Source organism: Coptis chinensis, chromosome 3, assembly GCF_015680905.1.
Source record: "Coptis chinensis isolate HL-2020 chromosome 3, ASM1568090v1, whole genome shotgun sequence".
NCBI lineage: Eukaryota > Viridiplantae > Streptophyta > Magnoliopsida > Ranunculales > Ranunculaceae > Coptis > Coptis chinensis.
The window spans coordinates 12275337-12302719 of record NC_141458.1 but is presented as its reverse complement, the minus strand read 5'-3'; the positions used below and the strand labels follow the sequence as shown (position 1 = coordinate 12302719).

Genomic DNA, 27383 nt, shown 5'->3' with positions numbered 1-27383 from the left:
TGAAGGACCTACTGATATCTTGAGGTTTGAGCTCTAGGTAAATCTTGAGACTGAACGGCAGGTGCCTAAGATGTTAAGGTATGTCAAGACTCTTCATATTATCCCAAGCACACCTTCAGCTTTCCACTTGTCATAAACGGATAAACCCCTTCCTGGCCCAAATGCAAAAAAACAAAAAAGGCCGCAAGAGAGACCTGTACTTGGAATCCAAACCCTTATCTTTTAGTAATGGCAACTAAAACTACAGAATAGGTACTTAGAATCTTATCGAATTTTACACCATTTTACAAGCTGAAGAACTTTGATAGTTTTGGCATCATACTTCCCAAACTCTTCCTTTGCCTTCTAATGTCATGGAACTGATGCTTTAATTCACTTACTTTAGCATGGACTAACTCTAATAATCTGGACTTCCATTAAGACTCCCCCAAACCAAATGAGACAGGGTCACACAAGACCTACTTGGATGTTACAAACTAGCAATTTGGCAAGTAGCCTAAACATAAACGGAGAAAACAGTAATCAGTATGTTAAGCTTTGTTATAAACTATCGGAGTTCCTAACCTTGGACCCTTTTGACTATCTATTGCAACAAACAAAAAACCAAAAAGAACTTTTCCCCACTAAATTTTCTCATCGAATAAAAGGTGAGCAATCAAAAGAGGAATGTAAAGAGAAATTCACAGCTATCGAGTTTCCTCGGGGTTTCAAAAGAATGATTTCGGTAAGGCGTATCTAGAGGATTTTGCCTACTGTTAGTAAAATATTTTGGTCTGAAGTTTGCAGTAACATGAATATGTAGTTCATTCAAAATATTTTCTCACATCAGATCAACAGTAAAAAGTAAAAACAATTCAATTATTCAGAAGTTTTTACATTAATTTATAACTCTTAATTCTGAGATACTATAATGTTCGACTTACTATATTATTATACATGTCAAAGGTGTCTTCTGAGAAAAGGACAACCTAATTAGACATGGGACAACCACATAACGGCCTTTCTGACAGACGTAACTGTCGAGGACAATCATTGGTCTCAGTGTAACATAGAATAATAATCATGGGTTTTGAAAATAATTATGACTGGGGAATCAAGCACCACCTTACGAGTGACCATTTAAAAAATTCGTTTTTTTTTATTAGTAAGTCATTCTTGACGAGAACAAGGACACCTTGATAGAACCCACCTATAAATTATGGAACCACCACTTGGATATCATCCCAACTAGACTACTGCAAACAGCGGATGGTGCAAGAACAACAGAACTGCTTTCAAAGCTGACAATGTAAAGAACTAGCATATTACTAGACAATGAAAACCCTGATACACTATGCATGACTTAATAGGCAGATTATCACAATCGCTGCAACACATCAAAACAATGTAATAGCAATATGAATCTCTAACCAATTTAGGAAACGGCTTATTGTGCACTAATTATCTAAAAGTCACTCTTGCAACGTACAGCACACCTTTTAGCTATTATGGACAATTGTATGTCAGATAGAATCATGAAAATTACTGCAAGCATGTACTTAGTGATGTGGTCTGTTGAGATGTTTAGTCTCACATATACTCCAACATGGTAAAAAATCCAACACAACATTACAATTCCAGACAATTAAACAAACGTTGATTAAGAGGCAAACCTAGTGATTGTCCCTCCCTACAATGAATTTCACAAGTACCAACCCTTTGTTTATTTCCCAAGTAGGATACCAATTTCTTTCTCTCTCCCACTTTTATTCCAAAGTTGTATTCAACCTCTATTATTTTATTTTATTCTTCACACACTTTTCTCTCTTTACTTTCGTCAATAGAAGGCCAAAATACTGAATAGTCAAGAGAATGGACTTTTCTCACTCCATAGCTTAGTACTCGACGATTACACGTTCCTTGGATACACCAATATTGCCACAAAGAGCATTCCCGCCTTCCTATTTAAACACAAGCAACTTCAAAGGACTTCAATACGTACACACATACACAGACATATCACACTCTGTTACATTCCTAACACAAACAATCAGAATACTGTTAGTGTTCCAGTGAGAGCGAATGGAGACTGGAGTCACAGGAGCTCTACTTCAAAGCATCTACAATGGAAGCATATCAATGTTCAATCTAGAGATAGAACAAAGACCATACCACAAGAACTGCAGTTGTGCCTTGCACAAGTCAAAAAAGATATGCTCCAACCAATGTCGTCAAAGAAGAAATATATCAGTCCCAACCAAACAGTTGTGGAAGGAATGTTCTTTGTCGATTGAAGGCACTCATTTCTCCTCGCAGTCTTCTTCTTCAGCGGTGGCTTTGAGAAGGATAGAGACAACAGACTTGTGCAGAACGGTTCGTAGAGAGTCCACAAAGAGTCTATAGGTTTAGAAGGCATGGTTGGAAGATATTGTATTCAAAGAAAATTTTCTTCCTCCATACAAGTTATTGGGTGCTTCTCCAGACTTAAAAGGGTCTATAGGATGAGTGTACCCATTTTGTACATTGAATAGAATTTTGAAATACCCATTGCAATCTAAATCTTATTCATTGCTTTTTTTATGTCGTCATATATTCATCTATGTTAATACAGGTATAAAGTCAGAAGGATTAAACCTTCCTGCCTATAACATATAGGAAGTGACACACATCCAGAAGTTTGTACATTACCATATGTAAAGATAAGTTGGATGAGAAGGTAGGTCTCTTTACCTCAGATCCTTCATCACCAGATCCCTTATCCTCTTCTACGCTGCATTGTTCACATTATTTTGATCTGTTACAAGAAAAAGGATAAAAAATCAAGGTGACTTAAACTCAGTTTCAGCTCACCTGAGTGATTCACGATTCAATTAGCTACTCAACCTGAGTTTGAGATTAATAAACTCAGTAGCATTGTTTATGTCAAATGGAAGCTCAATATAGTATAAGTAAACTGATCTTACTTTTTAATTTTTTAGACAGCAATAAAATAATGCGTACATTTATCCAAGTGGAAAATATTGTTATTAATTCATGGGAGCTAAATGACAAAGTGTATAGTATAGGGGAAATATTTTATGTATAGGAGCATGGGAAGAATCAAGAAAATGCTAACAAGCAAGATCATAAGGAGAAAGACACTAGATAGTAGAAAGCGAGAAAAAGTATACAAGGTGATGATTTCTAGGCAGATCTTTGTTTCTTAGCATGTTGTAAGCAATGTTGGCTAAACTGCTAAAGTGTTGTTCTTTCCGTTCATAACCTTGGTTAAAGTGCGAACGATGCAAATTTTGCTCTTTCACTGGCAACAATTAATGAAATAACAAGGTAAACATGAAATTAATGCTGAAAAAACTTCTTCACTGGCAACAAGTTTAACAAGGAGTTCCATACAGATATATTAGCAGATAGTCTGTTCTCTTCAAGAGCTGGCAGTTCCATACACACTCGGTAGATAGTAGGTTCCTTAAGATCTTAAGGTGGCAATGGGAAGTCAAGGCTCCAGTAACCTGCGTACCTTGTACATTCCCCATGTCATATTGCCCCTTCCTAGTTCAGTGCAAAAGATCAGAAGCAGAAACGTGGTCTATACTTAAGACAACGTCAGCTTTGTACGTTGGCAGTGGAAATCACAGAAAAGAAGGTAGGTGGATGTTCTCTAATTTTCAATCATTGCAAAAGCTGCAAGAATTTGATAAGTTTGTATAACTATTCCAAAACTCTTCCACTTCCTTATAATGCTTATGATCTGCATAGTCTCCAGAAGGTCTTTTGCATTTCCATCTAAGAGAGAATTTTAATTCTTTCCCTGATCGACTCCATGAAGACTTCTCACACAAAAAGTTTACGATGAGATACAAGTGACTTCTATTTTTTATTTCTTCAGGAAGGAATCACAAATTACACTTTGGCTTAATGAAAAGATAAACCCCCAGGGAACCCCTTGTTGCATTTTCTGTCCCCTTGTAAACAGAAATCAGCTCAAGACGGACCTAAAACAACTGCATATATATAATAACTCTCAAGTGTCAATGGCAGTCACACGCACACACATATATACACAATACCATCTTTGACCTGGATATAACATGTAAAAAAAGGACTGGGATATCAAGCACTCGCATCATGAGTTACCATTTAAAATTGATTAAACTTGTTAACAGAGTGATTTTGGTATGGTATCGTGCATACCAAACTGAAGACGGATAGAACAATGACCTAGGTTATACCATGAACAATCGAAAACAGAAAGTACTTAGTGATGGGGTCAGTTCAACAAAACACTATATTTCGGATAACACGAAAACGTTCAGTTAGAGGCAAACCTAGCGATCTCCACTCCCTACAAGAAATTAAATAAGTAAAGGAACCCCACCAAATTTCCTAATAGGAAACTAAGTTCTTTCTCTCTCGTTGCAACATTTATTAAAGTATTATTATATTTCTTCACTCCACTCCTTTCTTTCTTTAGTTTCGTCAATGGAAGGACAATGTACTGAATAGTCAAATACAACATACTGCTCTGATTCCATAGCTTAGTACTCAACGATTACACAGTCCTTGGAGACATCAACTTGTTAAAAAGAGAAGTCCTGCCTTCCTATTTAAACACAAGCAACTTCCAAGGAGCATCAATACATACTCACATTTGCACATACAACACACACCCTCCCTTGTAAATTGTAATCGAAACATACACATTATCTTGAGTGTGGAAGTGAGAGAATGGAAACTGAAGCCACAGGAGCACTACTTCAAAGCATCTACAACAGAAGCATATCCATGTTTGATATGGAGATAGAACGAAGACCATACCACAAGAACTGTAGTTGTGCCCAGCAAAAGTCTAAAAGAGTTTGCTCCAACCTACGTCCTCAAAGAAGAAAGACATCACTACCAAAGAAACAGTTGTGGAAGGAATTTTCTTTGTCAATCAAAGACACAACACAAATGAGTTTGAGATGAGACTGACTCATGGATGAGTTAGTGGGCTTAGCAGGGATGATTGAAAGATATTGTATATAAGGATTTCTCCCTCCACCAAGTACTGGACGCTTCTTTTGGCCAGAAGGATGGTCGAGAGGATAACTATGCCCATTGTAAACTCAATAGATTTTGACATACTCATTGCAGTCTAATTCTTCCTTTTGTTCTTTCAAAATTTTCATGTATGCATTTGTGTTCATACAGGTATACAGATATGAGGAAGGATTACACTTCCTGCCCCAAAAGCCATAGTAATGGTAATATATAGGAATTGTGACACAGTTGAAGGTTTGCATGTACCCACAGCAATTGCTAATATATTTGAGAAGGTAGGTCTCTTACACTCTTTACCTCGAACTCCCTTAAACACTCCATTCCCCACCCCCTTAATCAGTTTGATAAGAATAACTAAGTTGATTCCTTGCCTAAGATCTAGTGTACTAGGCTACTAGCATTGTTCTTGTGAAATGGAAACACAATTTAATATAAACTTACAATAATTTCTATTTTTTCGAGCAAGAAAAGAAATATAAAAGTCAAATTCAATACATTTACGAAAAGGTTATGTTACATATTCATGGGAGCTACATGACAAATTATATAGAACAAGGGAAGGGTTCTGTCAAATTAGAGCATGGGAAGAATCAAGAAATTGCTCACAAGGAAGATCCTGAAGAAGAGACACTAGTTGGTAAAAGGCAGGAAGAAGTATATTTTATCACGGTGAAGGTTTCTATGTAAATTTTTTGTTTGTTAGCATTTTGTAAGCAATTTTCAGAAGAGGGTTGTTCTTTCTGGTCACCAACTGTGTTAAAAAGTCTGGGAGATGTGAGACTGTTCATCCACGGTGATGCTAAAGCTGAGAAACTTCTTTATGGGGCTGCCTACTTAGAAATGGGGTGTCGAGACTCAAGACTCTACTTTCCCATGTATACAATTAGGCTTTCCCCAAATCATACAGCAGAGGCAACAACTATGTGAGAGAGCTGTAGATGGCATTCAGACAAGGCTATCTCTCTATGTGTTGGCAGTTAAAAACTTAAAATCACACAAATGAAGGTCGGTAGAATTCTCTCTAAGTTTAAAATCATCACAAGTTCACAGTTTTGTGCATCCTATTCACAAAATTCTTCTTCTTGCTGCTTAAGGGTTATGCTTTGCATACTCGTCCAAAAATGTTTTGAAATACACAAGGAAATTGTATTTCATTTCTAATTTGTCAATTTCAATCTTCAAATAACATTTGTTGAGTTGTTGGTTTGCACGAAGGGATCAAATAACTCCGTTGAGCTCAGCTCAAAACAAACCTGAGGGGCTAACTCCAATAATCACTGGGCATCCATTAAGAACCCCCTTACCAAATGAGGAGGAAATAAGACCTGGATACTTTCAAACAAGATCATCAGTTCCTGCAACATTCCCACCTATTATAGATGTTTTTATTTTCCTATTTCAGAGAATTTGTGGAATGTATGTCAATAAGACCTAGCAAGCTAAACAAAAAACTTACTTTACATACTGCTTACATCATTTGCACTGGTTTGGCTTGTGCATCACAGTTAAGGTGCAATTGTGTAACCAAACTTGAGAAATAGATAAAGTCATCAGGAACACTAGAAAAGTGGGTTGTTTAATTGCTGAGATCCGGGAAGATCTTCTCCAGAAGATATATCCAACATAGAAGAATGTTATCTAAATTATTAAAAAAATGGTTTTATAGCAGTATTTGCTCGTAAATTGAACAAACTAAAGGTCACTGTTCGTAATCAGAACCAGAGGTTTTGAGGTGTTTTCTCTTTCTACTGGTTTATTTATTAATTTTGTTTCTGCTAGAGCAGTCGAAAGGATAATCATAACACACTCTTAAGGGAATAATTAGAAAATTAATTGGGATTGGTTGAAAAAGAAACCCATACTGAAGCAGCTCAACTTGACTTGTTGAAACAGTAAATAGTAGCTTCTCACCAATCTGGGGCATCTTTAAACTCAAAACCTCATGTGTGACGAAAAGAGAAATTCGGTAAGTCCTGGTGAAGAAGGCCAAAAAGTAAACTGTGAGTCATAAACTATTAGATTTTTACAACGAATCAGACTAATTGAAGCTTGAACACCTCAACCTAAATGCAGCATTTTTTTTAAAATTAAATGCTGACCAAATTTCTCAATTTTTAAATACTATGATAATATGATGCTTGCTTCATATATAATATATGCACCAAATAAGTATACTAAGAGAAGGACAGTCTAATGAGACGTCAAACAACGGAAAGGGCCATTAAAACAAATATAACTGACAGCGACAGCCACTTGTCTCAATGTCTAATTTAATAACAATCTTGATGTCGGAATTAAATACAGTAAAAAAGACTGGGATATCGACCACCAGCTTATGAATTACCATTTAAATGAGATTCAGTTTAAGAGAATGATTTCTGGGCAAGATCATGGATTCTCCGGACTAATGCTTTGATCATACATCTAGAATTCTAGATACTATGTAGAGCAACCAATGGAACAGGGGCTGCATGAACGACATGACTGGTGATATAAAAACCCTTTTCCTCCGCAGTTCAATGTAGCTTTGAATGTGGACAGTAACAGTATTTCAAGCAACATAGTTCATATTCCAAGAATATTAGACGTATAAAGTTCTAGCCATTCAGGTGCAGTAGCATTAGAGCTCATCAGTTATTGGCTAACCAACAGAGTTCTTACACCACAATAAAATTCAACTTTATGAAACTTCATAAACGACACGCCATCACACTAATATAAAGTTATAAGTCCGAAATAAAATTATAATTTCTCCTAAACTATTGAAGAAGAAGATCTGATCGATAACAATCATTGAATTGCAAATACTTGTCGCCAAATCAGCTATTAGCTCTTTCTGAAACATTTAGATTGTTTTGTTACATATGCTCTTGTTAGAAAACATGTCAACAGTTGAATACCCATTTCACTCAATACTAGGGTCTATCAGATATATTCTCAAATAGTACAGCCAACAGGCAGTAATAAAATCAATTCCAATACAACATTGCAATTCAGAAAAGATTCAAACGTTGCTTAAGAGGCAAACCTAGTGATCTTCACTCCCTACAAGGTACAAATTACCAAAACCATCACAATTTACCAAGTAGGAATCTAATATCTTTCTCTCTCCTCCACTGTTATTCCTAAGTTGCATTCCAACCTCCATTAATTTATTCTTTTCTCTCTACAGCTTTCTTTCTTTACTCTTAGTTCATGGAAGGACAAAATTCTGAATAGTCAAGGCAACAGACTTTGCTGATTCCATAACTTAGTACTCCACGTTACACATTTCTTGATCGCATCAATATTGTCACCAAGAGCATTTGCGCCTTCCTATTTAAACACTAACTTAACAACTTCGAAGAAGCATCAATAGTAGTACATAAAACACACATAACCACACTCCCTCACTCCCAGCACAAACAGCTAGCCGTGAGTGTCAGTGTAAGAATGGAGACTGGAGTTACAGGAGCACGGTTTCAGTGCAACTATGATGGAAGCATATCAATGTTCGATATGGAGATAGAGCAAAGACCATACCACAAGAACTGCAGCTGTGCCATGCATAACTCCAAAAATAATCGCTCCAGCCAATGTCCTCATCAAAGAAAGATTTCCATATCAACAAAACAATTGTGGAAGGAATGTTCTTTGTCGATTGATAGGACTAATTACTCCTCTCAGTCCTCTTCATTTGCAGTTGCGTCGAGAAGGATAGAAACAACAAAGTTGGATTTCTGTTGTATGGTTGAAAAGTGAGTACGTCCAGGAAGAGTTTATAGGGTTAGCAGGATAGTTGGAAGATACTGTATATGGAAATTTCTTCCTCCACAACAATTACTGGGTGCTTCTCTAGACTTAAAAATGGTCGAAAGGATAAGTGTACCCATTTTGTAAATTCAATTGAATATTGACACACTAATTGCAATCTAATCCTTCTTTGTGGTTTTATTATATATAGATATACATGCTTTCATGTATGCATTTAAGTTCTTACAGGTCGGAAGGAGTAGATTTCCTGCCCCATATCCCATACTGATGACACACATTTAGTAGTGGGACACATTCAGAGGTTCTTGGTTTTATCCATAACAATTGACAATTTTGTGTGCAGGTACGTCACTTTACCTAGAAGGCCCTGAGATATCCCCATTCCCTACACACTTCCAAGCTGCATTTGCCACATTATTTGGGTCTGTTGCAAGAAAAAAGGAATAAAAGTCAGTGTGATTCAAACTCATTCACAGCCTAGTGGAGTGATTCGCCAGTAGAGTTGCTACTCGATCTGAGTCTGGGAGCAACAAACTCAGTTGAGTCCTTACCTAACATGGAGTGCAGTAACATCGTTCTTGTCAAATATAAGCTCAATCTAATATAACTGAAATATAATTTGTTATACTAGGAACTTCTATTTCAACAAGCCAATAAAGATAAAAGCATCAGTAAAATACAATGTGTTTACCCAGGTGAAAAAAATACATTAGTTATTCATGGAGCTAAATGACAAATTGGGCGGAAAGTGAAAGGTTTATATATAATAGGAGCACGGGAAGACTCAAGAAAATTCTCACAAGCAAGATCACAAGGAAAAGACACTAGATAGTAAAAGTATACATTATCATGGTGATGATTTCAAGGTAGATTTCTTGTTTCTTAGCATGTTGTAAGCAATGATTGATAGACTGTTGTTCTTTCTTGTCCTGAACTCGTTTGAAGGGTTTGAGAGACACAAAAACTGTTCTTTATCATTGATGGTAAAACTGAGAAACTTCTTCATTGGCAATTTTTCTAACAATGCATAGCCACACATAATATTGGCAGAGAGGCTATGTAATTCGAGTACTTAATAGAGTACTCGAATTACATAATGAGGTTGTAACATGTGCAACCTCATGTAGAGTAAGTAATTCTGAGGCAATGTCCATGGATGAGGTTGTAGAGTAAGTAATTCTGAGGGCATCCTTCTATCTTGGACATGAGGCCTACGAATCTTGTTGATGGATTTCCAGAACCGATCGTCGTCTAGTAAACCCAAGAGACTGGATGGTAGGGCCGCCAAAATTTGAGGGTAGTGATGGAATGCCATATTATCACAAAGCCCCAGATCAGAAATTGTAACATGTGCAAGAGAGCTGTACTTGACGTTCAGACAAGGTGTCTTTAAGTGTTGGGCAAAGGAAATCACAGAAACAAAGGTAGGTAGGGTGTTAGTTAACTTTATAACCATACACAGGCTGCAAAGATTGATGGTTTCTCCTCCAAAATGATCTCAAAGCTTCCATATACAAAAGAATTTTCTTCTTTTTTCTTTTGTTTCAACTCTACAAAACATTTCAGCCAACAATTTTTTATAAACCAATTGGTTGGCATGAAGAAATCATAAATTACACTTTAGCCTACTGAGAAAGGACATGAGATATCCTCATGGAAATATGAACCCATCTGGAAATTCGCCAAGACCCCCTTACTAAAGTAGGCAGAGATACTCAAAACCTAGATACTCTACAACAAGATCAGATTGTTCCCCCATCATCCCCAGCTAATTTAGTTGTGAGTACTGAGGAGAATATATTAGTTTGAGAGTTTCTCAAAGGAATTCTTCTCCTCTTTAGTATATTTAAATATCCCTACATTATCAGAACTCAGTCTCCTTATGCATGATAGTCATCGTGTAACCAAATTTGGGAGCTAAATATTGTTGTAAGGAAAACTTTGGGTGTTCTAGCTATGTTTCTTTCTTCTTCTTCCTGGTGGATAAAATGTGTATTTTATTGTAGGTAAGCTTATTTCCAAAAGAAAAATAAATCTGATACAGAAGATTGATATCAATGTTGTTATTAAAATCCCCAAAGAAATATATCTTTATAGCAGTAAATTTCCATCAACTAAAAAATGCATAAAATCTTGTTGAAAAAATGGAGCCAGATGTATTGATGAGTTTTCTCTTTCTATTTATTTCTTTGTTATTTTCTCTGTTCTTGAGCAGTCGAAAGGATAACCATGATAAGTGCCTAAAGAAATCACAGATAGGAGATGAACTACATTAGGTCAAAGAAGTCATATCGAGGTGGCCTCACCTTGAATCTTCTAACAACAAATTGTGCTCGATCGCCAGAGCAATTGGTACAGCTTTCAAATCCAACCTCCTCGTGTCTGAAAGGGAAGAGCAACTCGATAAGTCCTAAAGTCTTAAAATGGTGAACTCCGTATACATAATTCTATCGACTACAAGTTTTTGCTATGAACAGTTCAAATTTCTAAACTTGGATCAGTCGACCTGAAATTATTCAGACGAGTGTCTTCTCAGTATACTTTCTTATGAGTTATGACTTAGCTCTTAAGGGGCACAATAGGGCAAGCTTAATACACTTGTACTCCCCATGAATCAGTTGATCCATGCCAATACACGTTTAGGGTGTGAATTTTCATTGCGGTTATAAAAGCTTTCTAGAAGAAAAATTAATATTACAAAGGCGTGTTTATGGGACTTCTCCCACTTTGAAATTGTTCAGAGCTGCAACTTCTGACAGTTATAACAGTCAGATATGTTCAATTTAAAATATTTTACCATATAAAATATTAAACTAAGAAAACAGTTCAAAAAGAAAAATCTATGTAGACCATTTGTCTCTTTAGGACTCCTCAGATCATTTACTTATTCTAAGTACAATAATGGCTGACTTATTGTATTACACCTACCAAATGAGTCAATCAAGAAATGGACAATCTAACGAGACTTCGAACAATAGAATAACGGCCACTTATACAGGTATCTTTCCGAGTATAGTATAGTAGCAATCTTGAACTAGGTATTGAAAAAATAGCAAAAAGGTCGGGCATATCATGCACCAACTCAAGGTTCACCTTCACCATACAAAGTATGATCAACCTTTTAATAGAATGACTTTTCCCACGAAATCATGGACGCATATAGATAAGTAATTGAAATTTGGAGAGCAAAATTGTTAGCTTCATAATGAATATCACAAACTAAACCACATCTAAACAAAAGTAAAACTTTCAAGCAAAGATCTCTAATTCCAGTGAACAGCAAGAAGAGTCTTTGAACCAATAGAGTTGATTTTTTCAAGAATATTACTTGTGCTATATGTTTCTAGCTTATTAAAAAGGGAGAGAAACAGGACCCATATTGGCTTACTAAAATGATTTCTTCCATCCACAATACAGAAAGAAAATTCGTTCATCATATGCAAAAAATTAGATAAAGTTGGAATCATAACAAATGTTACCAAAATCTCATGAAATCCAGTTATTCCGTGATACTACAGTCTACTAAAAAGATTACGTAATAGTATAACAAGTACTTAGTGACGGAGACAGTTCTAACAAATACACTTTGATTCGCAATAACTAGACAAGCGTGCATTTAGAGGCAAACCTAGTGATCTTCACTCCATATAAGATATTAAACAACAAAAAATAAACAAGTACTGGAACTCCACCTTATTCCCCAAGTAGGAAACTAATTTATTTCTCTCCCTTCCACTATTATTCCTAAGTTGCATTCTGACCTCTATTAGTTTATTCTTTACTCTCTTTACTCTTATAGTTCATGGCAGGACAAAACTCTGAACATTCAAGACAACAGACTTTGCTGAATCCATAGCTTAGTACTCCACGTAACACATTTCTTGAACACATCAATACTTTCACCAACAGCATTCGCGCCTTCCTATTTAAACACTAACAACTTCGAAGAAGTATCAATCCATAATCACATTCACATACTCTCTCACTCCTAACGCCAATAATCACATTACACTGAGTCTGCGACTGAAATAGAATGGAGACTGGAGTTGCAGGAGCACTACTTCAATCTGTCTATGACAGAAGCATATCAATGTTTGATATGGAGATAGAAAGAAGACCATATCACAAAAACTGCAATTGCACCCTGCACAAGTCGAAATTTTTTTGCTCCAACCAGTGTCCTCAAATAAGAAGGATATCAGTCCCAACCAAACAGTTGTGGAAGGATTGTTCGCTGTCAATTGAAGGCACACATTCATCTCAGTCTTATACATCAGCTGTAGAATTGAGAAGGATAGAGACAACACAATTGGGTTTGTGTTGTATGGTTGAGAGTGAGTCTCTGATGGGTTCATAGGTTTAGCAGGGATGGTTGGAAGCTACTGTATATAATGCATTCTTCTACCACAACACTTACAGGGTGCTTCTCCAGATTCCAAATGGTCTGGAGAATGAGTGCGCCCCTTTGTAAAGTTAATACAATTTTGACATACTCATTGCAATCTGATTCTTCTTCTTCGTTTTTAATTCCATGTATATACTTTTTTTCGTATGCATTTATGTTCAACCAGGTACACAGACATAAGGAAGGGATGAGTTCCTGCCTATAAGCCAAACTGATGGTATTAATATTCGGAATTCATATATTTCCATAGAAGTAGATAGATTCCTTGAGCAGGTAGGTCACTTTACGTCAAACTCGTTAAATGCCCCATTCCCAACCCCTCAGCCAAGCTGCATCAGCCACATTATTTGGTTCAGCTGGTACAAGAGAAAGGATCAAAATCCAAGATGAGTTCAACTCGGTTTCAGCTCAGCTGAGTGACTCATTAGTCAAGTTTCACCCAGGCCCGAATTAGCGAGCAATAAACTCAGTCAAGTCGTTACCTAACATTCACTGCAGTAGCATTGTTCTTGTCAAATGGAAGGTCAGTATTATATTACTAAACTGGTTGTAGTTTAACAAAGAGTTTTTTTCTTTTTTTTTTTGCCCAAGTGAGAAAATAATGTTACTTATTCATGGGAGCTAAATGACAAATTGTATAAAATAAAGAAAAGGTTGCATATAATAAGAGCATGGAAAGAATCAAGAAGATGCTCAAGAGCAAAGATCATGAGGGAAAGACAATAGATGGTAAAAAGGCAAGCAGAAGTATATGACGTCATGGTGATGATTTCGAGGTGGGTTTTTTTTTCTTAGCATGTTGTTACCAATGTTTTCACACTGTTGTTTTTTCCGTTCATGAACTCGTTCAAGTGTTGAAGGATACGAGGTCTTTTCTTTCACATTGATGGTGATGCTGAAAAACTTTTCAATGGGCAACCTTTAACAAGGCCTAACCACTCATCATACATTGGCAGAAAGACTTGAGTGATTCTTGAACTCTGTGTTATCTAAACTTCTGGGGACGGATAGTGATTACTGACCCATCCTAAGGCACCCAAGACTTTAAACTGGAACCTGATGTCAACTATTCATGTGATCCTCAGTGTAACCTGGGCTTTAAACATACCAAAAACCCCTACTTGATTCCAAGTAAAACACCAGAGGCTGCAACTCATGTGAGAGAGCTGAACTTCACATTCAAACAAGCTGATCATATTGTGCTTTTTGGCAATGGAAGATCAGACAAATGAAGGAGAATCTCGTCTAACAGTAAGCAATTGCAGAAGGTGAAAAAATTTGTTTCTTTTTGCATCTAAATCTCTAAACACTTTCTCTTCCTTCTAATGAGTTATGCTCCGCATTTTCCTCCATTCCGAACTAAGATCTGCAAATGAATATTTATATTTATTTTTATTTTATATCTTTCTTTACTCAACAAGGACTTGGCAGCCAACCAATTTCGATGAGTAGAGTGACTTAATTGTGGTCGTGAAGGAATCATAAGTAATACATTGGGCACTCCTGTCAAAAGAACTCAGCTTAAGACGAACTGAAAACAAGTACATATTCTTTCCAAAAGCTTAATGATCTCTACACTCATTAAGACCCTTTCTGAGGCAGGGCCACCCAAGACCTGGATACTCTAATAGAAGACCATCAGTTCCCCAATCAGTCCTACCTATTTTATTTGTGAGTAATAAGACTAATAACCAAATAAAGTTCTGTATTCAACCTTTGTGGGAATTTTTCTCCTCTTTCATTAATTTTGTTAGAGCATAAATGTCAAAGAACATAACAAGCTAACGATAATCTTATTCTAATACCCTGAACAAGATTTTTACCCGATTAGCTAGTGCCTTATCAAAATAAAGAAAAGGAAAAAAAAAGGTGAAAGTTAGCTTGTGCATGACTGCCAGAGGGTAGCAGAACTTAAAAGCTAAAGTGATGTAAGGAACAACTATCTTTTCTATTCATCTTCCTGGCAGAAATAGCTGCGAGTTTGATTGCTCAAAAAATGATTTCCAGAAATAAATCGAACAAATGAGAATGCAAACTATTTTATTATCCCACCTAAAAAAAGAAAAGAAAAATCTGAACCAGGATTTTCCCATCAACTATAAAAAGTTAAAAACCATAAAGGTTACTGTTGGGAAAATGGTGCAGAGGTGTCTTGACGAGTTTTCTCTTTTTCTTAATTTATTTTATTTGTCCATGAGGAGTTAAACTGGGTTAGATGGAAAAGGAAAACACATCAACGCAGCCTGACCTTTTCATCCGAAAAGTAGAATGCAATAAGCAAAGAATCTGGTGCAGCTTTTCAACTCAGAATCTCCACATGTGGCAAAAAAGCGCAACTTGGCAAGTCCTGCTGCCCTGATGCAAGTAATCCACACATAAAATGGAGAAACTACTATTAGTATGTGATTAAGTACAACTTTTATCATAAACAATTGGAATTTCATCCTAAACTCGTTCGACCTTGAATGCCGCAGTTAACATGCTATCTATGGAATAAAAATAAGAAATCTAAGTTCAACAAAGAATCATATGAATGTCCTCTCACTAAGTTTTCTTATGAGATTGAGGAAAATGATCGACAAATTATATGAAGAAGGCCCTGCTAGTACACTAGTGAATCCCACATGGGAAAACAATGAGGAAAAACAAAAAACCACGGAAGAAAAAAGAAAGAGGACCTAGAGAGTCAAATACTTACAAGTTCTCATTATTTACAAATTTCATAACCATCATGTTTGAATTTTCTATCACCCCTACGAAATAAGTATATTAAGAAAAGGACAAACTATTGAGACTTTAAACAACTGAAACGGGCATTTAAATAGAAAATGAAAATCACTCCTTGGCGTGTAATATAATAACAAATTTCACCTGGGAAGTATAATAAAATAAACTGGGATATGAAGCAACACATTTGAGTCATCAATAAATTAAGAGTTAATTTTTAAGAGTTGCATCACTTTTAACTGCTACTGACTTCCGATCTTCACCAAGTCCCAACATCACTCAACTTTGGACAAAAAAGATCTCTAGTATCCAGTTCCTTTCCTTTGGCACCTGATTACAGCACTGAATTCGGGCTATAAGAGTCTTTCAGGCAAGAGAGTTAATTCCTTTTAACAATAGCAGGGATCTCTTCTAGTAAAATCAGATGCAGAAGAGGTTGGGACCCACCAGTTATGAACTTAGAAAACATAACACTTAACGACAAGTACTAAGTGATGTGGTAAACTCCAACATATCATTAAAATTCTGAATAATTCAATAAACGTTAATTAAGAGGAAAACCTAGTAATTTCATTCCCTTCAACGAATTTCACAAGTAACCACGCCTTCCTTGTTTCCCAAGTTGAATACCAGTTTCTTTCTCTCTTTCCCACTTCTATTCCAAAGTTGCATTCCAACCTCTATTATTTTATTTCCTTCTCTCCCCACCACTTTTTTGTTACTCAGTGGAAGGCCAAAATACTGAATACTTTTCTGATTCCATAGCATAGTACTCCACGATTGTACAATCTTGGAGACATCAACATTATCACAGAGAACATTCCCGCCTTACTATTTAAACAATATCAACTACGAAGGAGGATCAACATGTACACATACATATGCATTCTCTTACTCCTAACAAAAACAATCACACCACCAAATTCCAAGTGAGAGAGAGTGAAGACTGGAGTTGCAGGAGCACTACTCCGTCTATGATGGAAGCATATCAATGTTCGTTATGGAAATAACGAAGAACATACCACAAGAACTGCAGTTGTGCCCTGCACAAATCGAAAACAATTCACTCCAACCAATGTCCTCAAAGAAGATAGATGTCAGTCCAAACCAAACAGTTGTGGAAGGATGTTTATTGTCAAGAGAAGGCACTGATTACTCTTCTCAGTCTTCTACATTTGCAGTTGCGTCAAGAAGGATAGAGACTACAGAATAAAGTTTCAGTTGTACGGTTGAGAGTGAGTCAAGGATGAGCTCAAAGGTTTAGCATAGATGGTTAGGAAAAATTGTAGATAAAGAATTCTTCCTCCTCAACAATTACTGGGTGCTACTATAGAACTCAAATGATCTCGAAGATGAGGGTATCCATTCTGTACATTCAATAGGACTTTGACACCCATTATGTGCATTCAATAGAACTTTGACATACACATTGCAATCTAAACCTTCTTTGTTCTTTTATATTGTCCCGTGCACTGTTTTGGTTCATACAGGTATACTCAGTTTTTATTCATACCCTGAGGAAGTAAGACACATTCAAAGTTGGTAGGTCGTCAAGGCCAATTGAAAATGAGGTTGAGCGGTTAGGTCATCTTACCTCAGACTCACTTAGAAGCTCAATTTGGTGCCCTCTTCCAAACACATTCACCACATTAGTTGATTCCTACAAAAATAATGATCAAAAGCCGAGGTGAGTCCAACTTCGTTCAGCCAAGCAGAGTACATTAGTTGAGTCGCCACTCAGCCAGACTTTTGAGAGCAAAAAGTTCAGAAAACTCAGTTTATTCCTTGTCCAACCATTTACTGCACTAGCTTTGTTCTTGTCAAATGGTAACTCGATATAATATCAGTAAAATGATCGTTCTAACAATTTTCTGTTTTTCCGAGTTAATTAGGTAAAATGCATTATGCTAAATCCAACTTAAAATTATGTTATATATGGGAGCAAAATCACAGAACCACAGGATAAGGGAGTTTTATAGAAATCACAGCCCATGGAAAGAAATCAAGAAAATGCTCACAAGCAAGATCGAGAGGAAAAGACAATAGATAGTAAATGGTAAGAAAAAGTATATTTTATCGTGCTGATGATTTCAAGGTAGGCTTCTGCTTCTTAGCATGGCGTAAGCAATCTTGGCTAGAGTGTTGTTCTATTCGTTCATGAACTTGGTTAAACCATTGAAAGATAAAATCTGTTCTTTCTCGTTGATATTCATGCTGAACTTCTTCATGGATGATGTATTCAACCAAGCGTTTAGCCACGCATATATTGGCAGATAGTCTTGTCCGGAACGAGCGAAGCGAGTGAACTTGCATTGGAGAGGGATATCGTCTGTCTCCAATAGTCCATCTGACTTCAAAAGTTCAAAATTTTCCTCTCTTCGTTATCTTCCCTTCTCTTAATCTGATTCTCTCCTGATTCTTTAACAGGCCTTCTTCTTTCTCCTATCCCCACAGATTCATTTTCTTCTACTTCCTCTCCATCTGAAATTCAGGCGATATTCACTCGTTCCGTCATCATTCCACAGTATACTAGTGTTATTTAAGAGCTGTAGTTTCAATAAGGTGTACTTTGTTGAGCATTAACCATGAGGTAAGGCTGTTTAATATGGAGCAGTGAGGGACTCTTCTGTATCATGGACATGAGGCCTAAGCATCTGTCGATGGATCACAAGAACCTACCAACATCTTGAGGTTGTTATCTCAGTAGGTGCCCAAGATTGTAAGGTGGCAATGTGATGTCAAGACTTTTCTTATGAGCTCCACTTTACTCTGGGTTCCCACATCATATGGCCGCTGCTGCTGGGTTCAATGTAAAAGACTGGAGGCAGCCACATATGTGAGTGAGCTGCACTTGGCAGTCTTTCAAGATTAGTGCATTCTTAAAAAAGGTAGGTATTCTGTTGTCTAATTTGTAATCATTGCACAAGCTGCAACAGTTGAGTAATTTTTTCATCCCAAGCTCTTCCTCTTCTAATTGGTATTTACATGCATAATCTACAAAAAGTGTTTCTTTTCTTTTTCTTGATACAATATATTATGAGGGACTCCTGACAACAAATTCTCGTCAACTAAAGAGTGGTTTTCATGAAGGATCATAAAATTTCATTTTCGCCTTATAAGAAAAGGAATCATATATCCTTCATGAAACCCTTGCTGCTCTCTCTCTCCCCCACCGCTACTTCACTACCACACTCCCCCCCCCCCCCTTACTGGTGACTTTGTGAGAGCTAAAAAACTGTAAATAATAAGATAGATTTTGATTCAACGGAGTATGGAATGAATTAAGAAGATGTTTGCAAGTAAGATTGTGAGGAAAAGACACTAGATAGTAAAATATGAGTACAAGTGCATATCTTCATAGATCTTTCAGGTCATGAACTCAGTTTAAAGGTTTGAGAGATGCAATGACTGTTCCTATGAAACTTATTCAAGGATGACCTGTGTAGCAAGGCTCAGCCCTTCATATATTGGCACATAGGGTTGTTTTATTTGAGAACAGGCTTCAATTCAATAAAGTGTACTTCATAGAGCATTTGTCCATGCGGTGAAGTAGTCTACTAAAGAAACTCAAGGGCATCCCCTAATTCTTGGAAGTGAGGCCTAAACATAATGGATCTCAAGGTTGCCTCACCCTGAATCAAAAGAAAGAGTAAACAGTGCTTTCTCACCTGAGAATTTGGTGCCAGACAGCCAGAGTCAAAACCTCCTTAGGAAAAAAAAGCAAACTCAGCAAGTCCTGAGGCCCTGATCAAGTAGCATTTATGTAAATATGGGAGAAAACTATGAGTTTAAAATAAATTACTACAAAAAGGACAATCCATGAGAACGTAAATAGTTGCATATCAGCCATTGTAAAAGATCAACTCTTAGTAACAGTTAGACGCTCAGAGAATGATACACTCACAAAATAAAATACTACATATAAGCTGACAATATTGCAAACTAACAGAATTAGAAATTTTGATCAACTTGATGCACACTGCATGATCTAATGGACTGGCTATCACAATGGCTGCAACACATCGAACCAGATATCACCCTCAGAAGAACACCAACAAAGAATTTGACTTCATAGTCATATCCTTCATAGTGAGATGTTACATTCAAAAACGTTTTGATAGTGTGATCAACAGTTAAATAAATGTAGAATTTGATCACCAATGGCAGTGACTTAGCTCTTCTGCCAGTGATTTAGGATAACAATGTAAGGTCCTAGTAAAAGTCCCTACTTGATTTTTTTATGAGTTATAATACTAGAAGATATTTTAGGAACAAATCTAAGTCAGGTTATTATACTACAAAGAACACCACAAAACCCTTATTACCTGGAAAACAGCATCAAGTTCAATCATTTTATTTAGGAATGTATATATCTATTTTCTATGAATTTATATTTGATATATACTCTAAACAACACGAGCAGCTTAAGTGCAAAAGTTCCATGATAACAGGACTGGCTATTGATGCAACTAAGTTGTCAAGGAAAGATATAAAGACAACTGTTATTCCGAGCATATGATTTAAAATTGGTGAATATGATTTTGTGAATTCTGACATGAACAGTCTTCCAGGAGAAGCGACAATTTAGGTTGACAAGGAGCTCCAAAATGTGAGAAGGGTTAAAAAAAACGCACCAAATACTGATCCTACTAAACATTTTTCTTACCTCCTTTGTTAATATAGACGTCAAGGAAAGACCTCAAGGATGGTTACAAAAAGAAAAAAGGTAGAAAAGAACCACTGAAGACTTCCCATGGGTACTTGACATTTCTTAATACTTAGTAAACAACTAAGGGGAAGCTCATGATTAATAAAAGAAATCAACATTTTAACTTCTGAACCAATTGATCACCGGATAAGACTCGTTCAAGACAGAAACTGAACCCCTTATGATATAACCAACAGGATCATTATTAAATTAGCGTTCAAAGTAACGAACCACTTTTTTTTTTTTCCTAAGAAGGGTTCTAGCTTGTTTTCACACCTCTCTTCATTATTGAAGTAGCTATTGAAAGTAGATGTTAAGCTATACGGTATTAACAAAGAGCTGACAACCCGTTCAACCATATGGAATCTATTGATACATGATCAGTTTAATGTCATATTATGGTACGTCAAAGACCTAATTAGTGCAATGACTAATAACTAAACAGGTCCATGGTCCAATATAACCAAATTAGGATAGTGAATTCTTATAAAATAATCAAATTCTGTTGCCAGTCTTGCCACCTAAGATCCTAGTCCTCCTACCTTATCCTGATTCCTGACCCATTAAAAAGTTAACCATCACATTTGCTTGATGAAGCATCCAGATCAATGAATCAGTGTGCCATGTGGACACTATTTAGTGAGAACCTACCTAAATCACACTATGCTCAACTGTACACTAGCCCAACTAACAGAAAATAAGTGATGTCTGTTCATATAAAATCACAGTCAAAATGGGACAAAGTGACAAACGTTGCTTCATAGGAAAACATAGTTAATATCACTTTGTACAAGGAAATCCAACACCAAGAACCCCTCTTTCTTTTCTTTTCAACTAAGCAGGATTCCCACATCTGCTTCTGCTCCCTTTTATTCCCAAGTACAATTTCATTTTTATACTATTTTAATTTTGGCTCTCTCCCTCTATCGCTTTACTTCTACATACATGGAAAACCAGTCCTCAAGAAAAAAGAAAAGGCAACATAGAATATCTGCACCATAGCGGAGTACTCCACGAGTACGTTCCTTGGAGACATCACAACTCGTCTCCAGGATCACTTCCGCTCCTCTATTTAAACACTAACAACTTCAAGAAAGCTTCCATTCTATTGTACATTCACACAGAACCACATACAAGATAAAGTTAGTGAGTGCCTGAGTGAATGAACACTGAAGTTGTGGGGGTATCACTTCATTGTGTCTATGAAGGATGCATATCCGCATTTGACACCGATATAGAAAGGAGGCCATACCACCGCAACTGCAGTTGTGATATGCACAAGTCCAGAAGAACTAGTTCACACCTATGTTCAAAAAGGAAGATAACACTCACAAAAAAACAGTTTTGGAGAGACTGTTGCATGTCCATCAAAGCTACTATAAACTCTCATTCTTCTTCGTCTGCAATTGTTTTGCAAACATTAGAAAGATCACATTTGGGGTTGTGCTGTTTGTTGAGGTCCAGGGCTTTGATGCAAGAGAAGGTTAATCAGATTAGCAGGGAGATTTAAAGCCAATTTATTTATTTGTTATTCTGTACCTAGTTTGCTTAATACAGGGGGAGTGAACATACCTTTTCTTCCCCGTAAATACAAATAATTCCGATTAACCATTAGTTTAATCCTTTAAGGTTTCAGAAGGTTGCATGGGCACCCGTATAGGGCTGTATATGCAAAACTAATACTTGCCACAGGTGAAGGACAAGGAAAAAGCTTTTCTACCTTTTTTTCGATGAGCGATGCGGGGTTAATGTTCAGGGCAAAAGAAACCAATTGCTTGCACCTACATCTGCAAGTTACTAAGATTTGACTTAGCAGGTAGCCCCACTAACCATGACTATTCCCAAGTATTCACTACCAGTCCATCACCAACCCTGACGCGACCTTCACCACCTTGGGCTAGCGCACCAATATCACACCCACACATACATATGTCTATTATGATTAAGAGATATTGGACTTTTAATCTCTCTAGGGAAATCAAACTTCTCTTGCTTGACCCTGGACAAGCTAGGAGACTTGGCGCCATGATTTAAACCACAATGCAGTTCCATATCAAGATGAGTGCCTCGCCAGTGAGAAGCCACCACTAGTACGGGTGAAAATATGCTCGATATGCTAACAACTAGAGGTTGGCCCGTTATTCAACTAGTGGTAATTCAGTAAAGAATGTCTTGGTTTTAATTCAATAAAGTCAGGTCTTGTTCTTGTTCTTCTTTTTCTTTTTCTATTTTTGATACTCAAACTCAATTATTAGCAACAGGAATAATGACTTTGTGAAAAGCAATGCTTTTATACAAAAAAACTCTCAGACGCACATACTGCAAGACCACACAATGATCACAACATTATAATTTGTTTAATATATAGAAAAATTATACTCTTACCCTTGTTTGTCTAATATTTGATGAATCCATGTTTTCCTCTATCCCATGCTACCCATAGTAGTTAAACAATGTAATCGAGGCGAGGTGAGCCACTTGCCTAAGGCACCATGTAGGGTGGTGAGAGCCTAAGGCAACACAATCACAGCCAAACAAGGCACTTTCACTCAGACAAACCCAAGTGTCTTACTTGTGCCTTAGCCAAGGTGCCATGCGGGTATGCAATGCAAGGTAAACACTTTAACATGCAAAACATGGGGCTTAAGGTCCACATGTACTTACTTCTCTCTGTTTTGCTCTGAAAGTTAAATATTTTAATCCCCCTCCCAGTACTGTGCACTGCTGTAGTCTGCAGCACTACCTCTTCTTTCTCCTTTGTCTCCTCTCCATCATCTACTTCTTTCTTCCTGTTATCTGTCTACTTGCTGCCACACCTCTATTTGTTTCATTCCTTGTTGCAACCTGTGACAGCACCGCCGACCACGTAAACCGGGCAAGCCTGGGAATGAACTTATGGACCCACAACGCATTCAGAGGTTCAGGCTCATAGTGAAATACATGTGTCCTACAAGGAAACCTTCTTTGCCTTTCTATTCCCTCACAAAAAACCAATATATAGAGAGAAAGAGCAAAGAAAAGATAGAGGTGCTGCCATGATGTTGTTTTAGGAGAGATGAATGACCCTTTTCACTTAGTCTGTAAAGATTTTAAGACATGGGGCTATTTAAAACAATTTAATTTGAGTGACTGCTTCTTATACATAATCTTTTTGGTTAAGCTTACTTATGATTTCTAACCTCATTGTTTTCTGGAATGAGCTCAAAAAGAATGTCCAGACCTTACCATTACCATTCCAAGGGTTTTATTACATAACAGCTATTAGAAAGAAACAACAGAGGAACATATGCCACAACAAGTAGAACAATCATTAACACTAAGTTATCAGGAAAAAATAAATAGTCTATAGTCTACTTTGGATGTCTCATATGGAAAGCACTAGGTGAAAAGCTCTGCATTCATCTTTTTACATACAAATAGGAGCATACATATCCACATCATCCATGTTAGTATGGCCCATGCCCCACTAAACCAACAATTGCAGAATTAAAAGAAAAAATAATAACAGCTCCAAGATTAAGAAACCCTTTACCTCTGAGCTGGAATAGTGTACTGCTAGCTGTATCAACATCAACTCGAGGATACAACAAGGCGTCTGTAAAACCAAATAGCATGGCAACAAAACTCCATCATTTGTCATATGTGATATTCTATTTCCTTAATGTTTACTAAACAGAGATCCTTAAGTGACCACAATACCACATTATGATAGAGGTAACTGTCAACAAGAATGACTGTCGGTAACATTTTACTAAACATCTATCTATCATGACACAGGGTTGCATGTTATTCCATAGTTCCATGCCTAACATACAATTCTTTCTTTTTTTTAACTTTTTTGCACGTGTTCAACAGCTATGTCCAGGCACCGAGGTAAGAGTGTCAGAGGTATATCCTCAAATGTAGATAGTAAATTTGTTTAGTTTTTTTTTGGTAACTTAGATAGTAAATTTGTATAGTTGAACCAATGTAATATAGGTAAAAAATTTCATCATTATTGAAAGTGATTTTGTGCAACAAATCGATCGGTAAAGTTTTGTTTTACTAGTGCACAATTGTGTAAATGTGTAATAAATAAATAGCTAATTTTACTGTTTACCTCTGTAAAAGGGAAGAGTGGTCAGGTGAATCAACTAAGCAACGAGACTATTTCTTCTTTTTGAGAGTGAAAATTTAGTTAGTGGTAAAAGGGTAAAGAGAAAACCATGAGACCGGTGTGAATATGATTTTGATGGGTAATGTCCATTGGACCTTGGGTTTTGTAAAATGGGCCGGGCAAACCCAGTATCCAAAGCACAGTAGATTTATAGGCTGACCAAGTAACTATAGTTTTTCAACTTGTTAATATGGATCCTAATTGTAGATGTTGTGAGTTTTGCTTAAAGTAGGGAAGGGTAATATTGTCAATCTACTAAAAAAATAGGGGTAAAATAGTCAAAACAAAACCATATAAGACAAAAAAAGACGAAAGACTTAGAGATACAAAAAAAAAATATCACTGCAAGACTGTAGATGAGGGGGTCACGGATATTAAAGTAGTTTAGATATATATATTTTTTGGTAAAGATAGTTTGTTCAACGTGTTTATATGGATCTTAATTGTATGTTGTGTAAAACCATTCAGTACATAATTTTTCTATTGTGCGCATTTGGTTTCACTCGACGCTAACCGATGGGTCTCAGCTAGAGTGTACAATTCAGATTTCTCTCAACGAACGTATGTCACTTAGTAAGTGATGTCGTAAGTAAGACATCACTTTTTTTAGTGATAAAAATGGTGGTGGTATACGTGAAAGACATCACTTGTACTTGACATTTCTTCATAATCGGTAAACAACTAAGGAAAAACTCATCATTAATCAAAGAAACCGACATTTCAACTTCTAAACCAATTAATCACATAGTACGACTCGTCGTATATTAGGCTTAAAATTTGTTGTATATTAGGCCCAAAATTTGATGTCACGAATTGCGATTGTTATGAAAATGAATTGCCTCAATACTTCCAACAATATTAAATACAATATCTCAAGTAAGAGGTTGGGACTTCCCAATCATAACTTCATAAGCAACATACAGGATGGTAAGGCATTATGGATCATGGCTAAATTTACTTTGTTTTTGTTTGTTTTTTTTTTTTTACTTTTTGCAATAAAAGTTTCATGACGAATCATTGATTCGGCAGACCAACAGTGCTTATCTTGACCTTCACTTATTCACATTCAAAAACTCTAATTTGGAGATTCTTAATCATCTTTATCTTGAAGCTTATTATGGTCTTGAGTGTTTTTTTAATATTAGTAATAATGTACAAAGACTTCCATTACAACATAATAGCAATAGCATTTGTAAATACCCAAGTCTCATTTTCTCCAATTGTAAACTTTCTAGCTAGAAAACCAATAATGTCCAAAAACTTCCATGACAACAGAATAACAAAAAACACTCCTAAAAACAACCTATCCATAGCATATGCACACCACAACTGAAAAGTAACATAGAACGCATCTTCCAAAAACAAACTATAAAAAAAACTTTGGCCAGAGTTTTTCTTTTATAGGAACACCAAGAGAAACGAAAGTAGAAGGGGTAAAGAAAACAAACTTCCCACATGATCCAAAAAATAGTTTTTAATGTTGGCATCTGTAAAAAAACAAATTATGGAAAACATATCAAGACCACATAAAACACAGTTATAAAATGAGATAAAAGATGGTGGTATTACCTCGAGCGCGGTTCCAGTTAAAGAAAGAGTGTCTGAAAGTTCTAAAAACTCTAATATCATCTTTTAAATACTACACCAAACGGGTTTGCTTTTAACAAAAACTTTGAGGGTCTGGGTTTACTAGAAAAGGCCCATTCAAGAGATAGGCCTAAGCGAGTATTTCTAAAATGGGCCTAGTCCATTCTTTTGTGACTTGAAAAAAACAAAATATAAAAATAATTCAAAATCAGAAAAACAAATAATATCGAACTAATTCATAGAAATTTGACAAACTTTTAATAGAGAATTGAACAACCCTAAAAAAACATGACCAAGTTTGTGATGATCTAAAGGAGAAAGAAAAAATTCAATGTAACACCCACATTTTATATATTGATATAATTATTTAAATAAAATATATATTGTTGTAATATGTTTAAAAACCAGTATTTTTAGCCCACGTTAGTGAGAAAACCCAAACAATATTGGTATATGGACCTTGGGCCCTTTTTGGAGGTCCATAATGACAAGAAAAAATGTTTTAATATCTAAGTTTTAATTAAATTTGAAAATAGATTTTATTATTTTATTATTTTCGAAAAGTTGAAAACCCTAGCCTCTAAGAACAAAAAAATATTTATGAAGAAGAAGAATAAACCAAGAAGGAAAAAAGGAAGGTAAAAGATTAATTTTATTGTATTTGTTTCGTATTTGTTCAACAAAGTGAATTAGGTTTTTGGTTTTTCATAGAAACATGATATTTTGCTCTTATATTTATTGTTTATATGAATGTAGAAGTAGGAAGCCATATTAGAATGTAGGGGTTTATATGAGGAAGATGAAACACATGTGCTCGACAAGGTTGTGCACTAGCTTTAGTAACTAAACAATGGTTGAACAGTAGATCGAAAGTTCTTACAAGGCATGAGGACCCTGCTGCCACATATTATAGATTTACTTGTTATTGAGCTCTTAAAGACACTCCAATGACCTGGGCTTTATGCATCTTCTTTCTTCTTTTTTGCTGTTTTTTAACTTCCATGTTATTTTCCCATTTCTAATTAAAA

At 36.2% G+C, this 27383-nt stretch overlaps 1 protein-coding gene and 1 long non-coding RNA gene across 12 annotated transcripts in view; one reads left to right on the top strand and one right to left on the bottom strand.

Annotated features, from left to right (window-relative positions):
- LOC147507974 (uncharacterized) overlaps positions 1 to 26402 on the bottom strand; it is a 32623-nt gene extending 6221 nt beyond the window's left edge. For 2 of the 11 annotated variants that reach the window (XR_015217853.1, XR_015217856.1), the window contains exons 1-9: positions 26338 to 26402; positions 24712 to 26255; positions 24145 to 24207; positions 19573 to 19648; positions 15426 to 15532; positions 11079 to 11154; positions 9130 to 9196; positions 6931 to 6992; positions 2710 to 2773 (exon numbers count right to left, since the gene is read on the bottom strand). The gene's annotated coding sequence lies outside the window, so the exon portion shown is untranslated. The other 9 variants (XR_015217852.1, XR_015217857.1, XR_015217854.1 and 6 more) reach the window with 8 other exon arrangements.
- Positions 9190 to 10830, top strand: LOC147507975 (uncharacterized). The gene is made up of 2 exons (XR_015217859.1): positions 9190 to 9852; positions 9916 to 10830. It is a non-coding gene; the product is annotated as an uncharacterized LOC147507975 (long non-coding RNA).
- Positions 26403 to 27383: the final 981 nt, after the last annotated feature.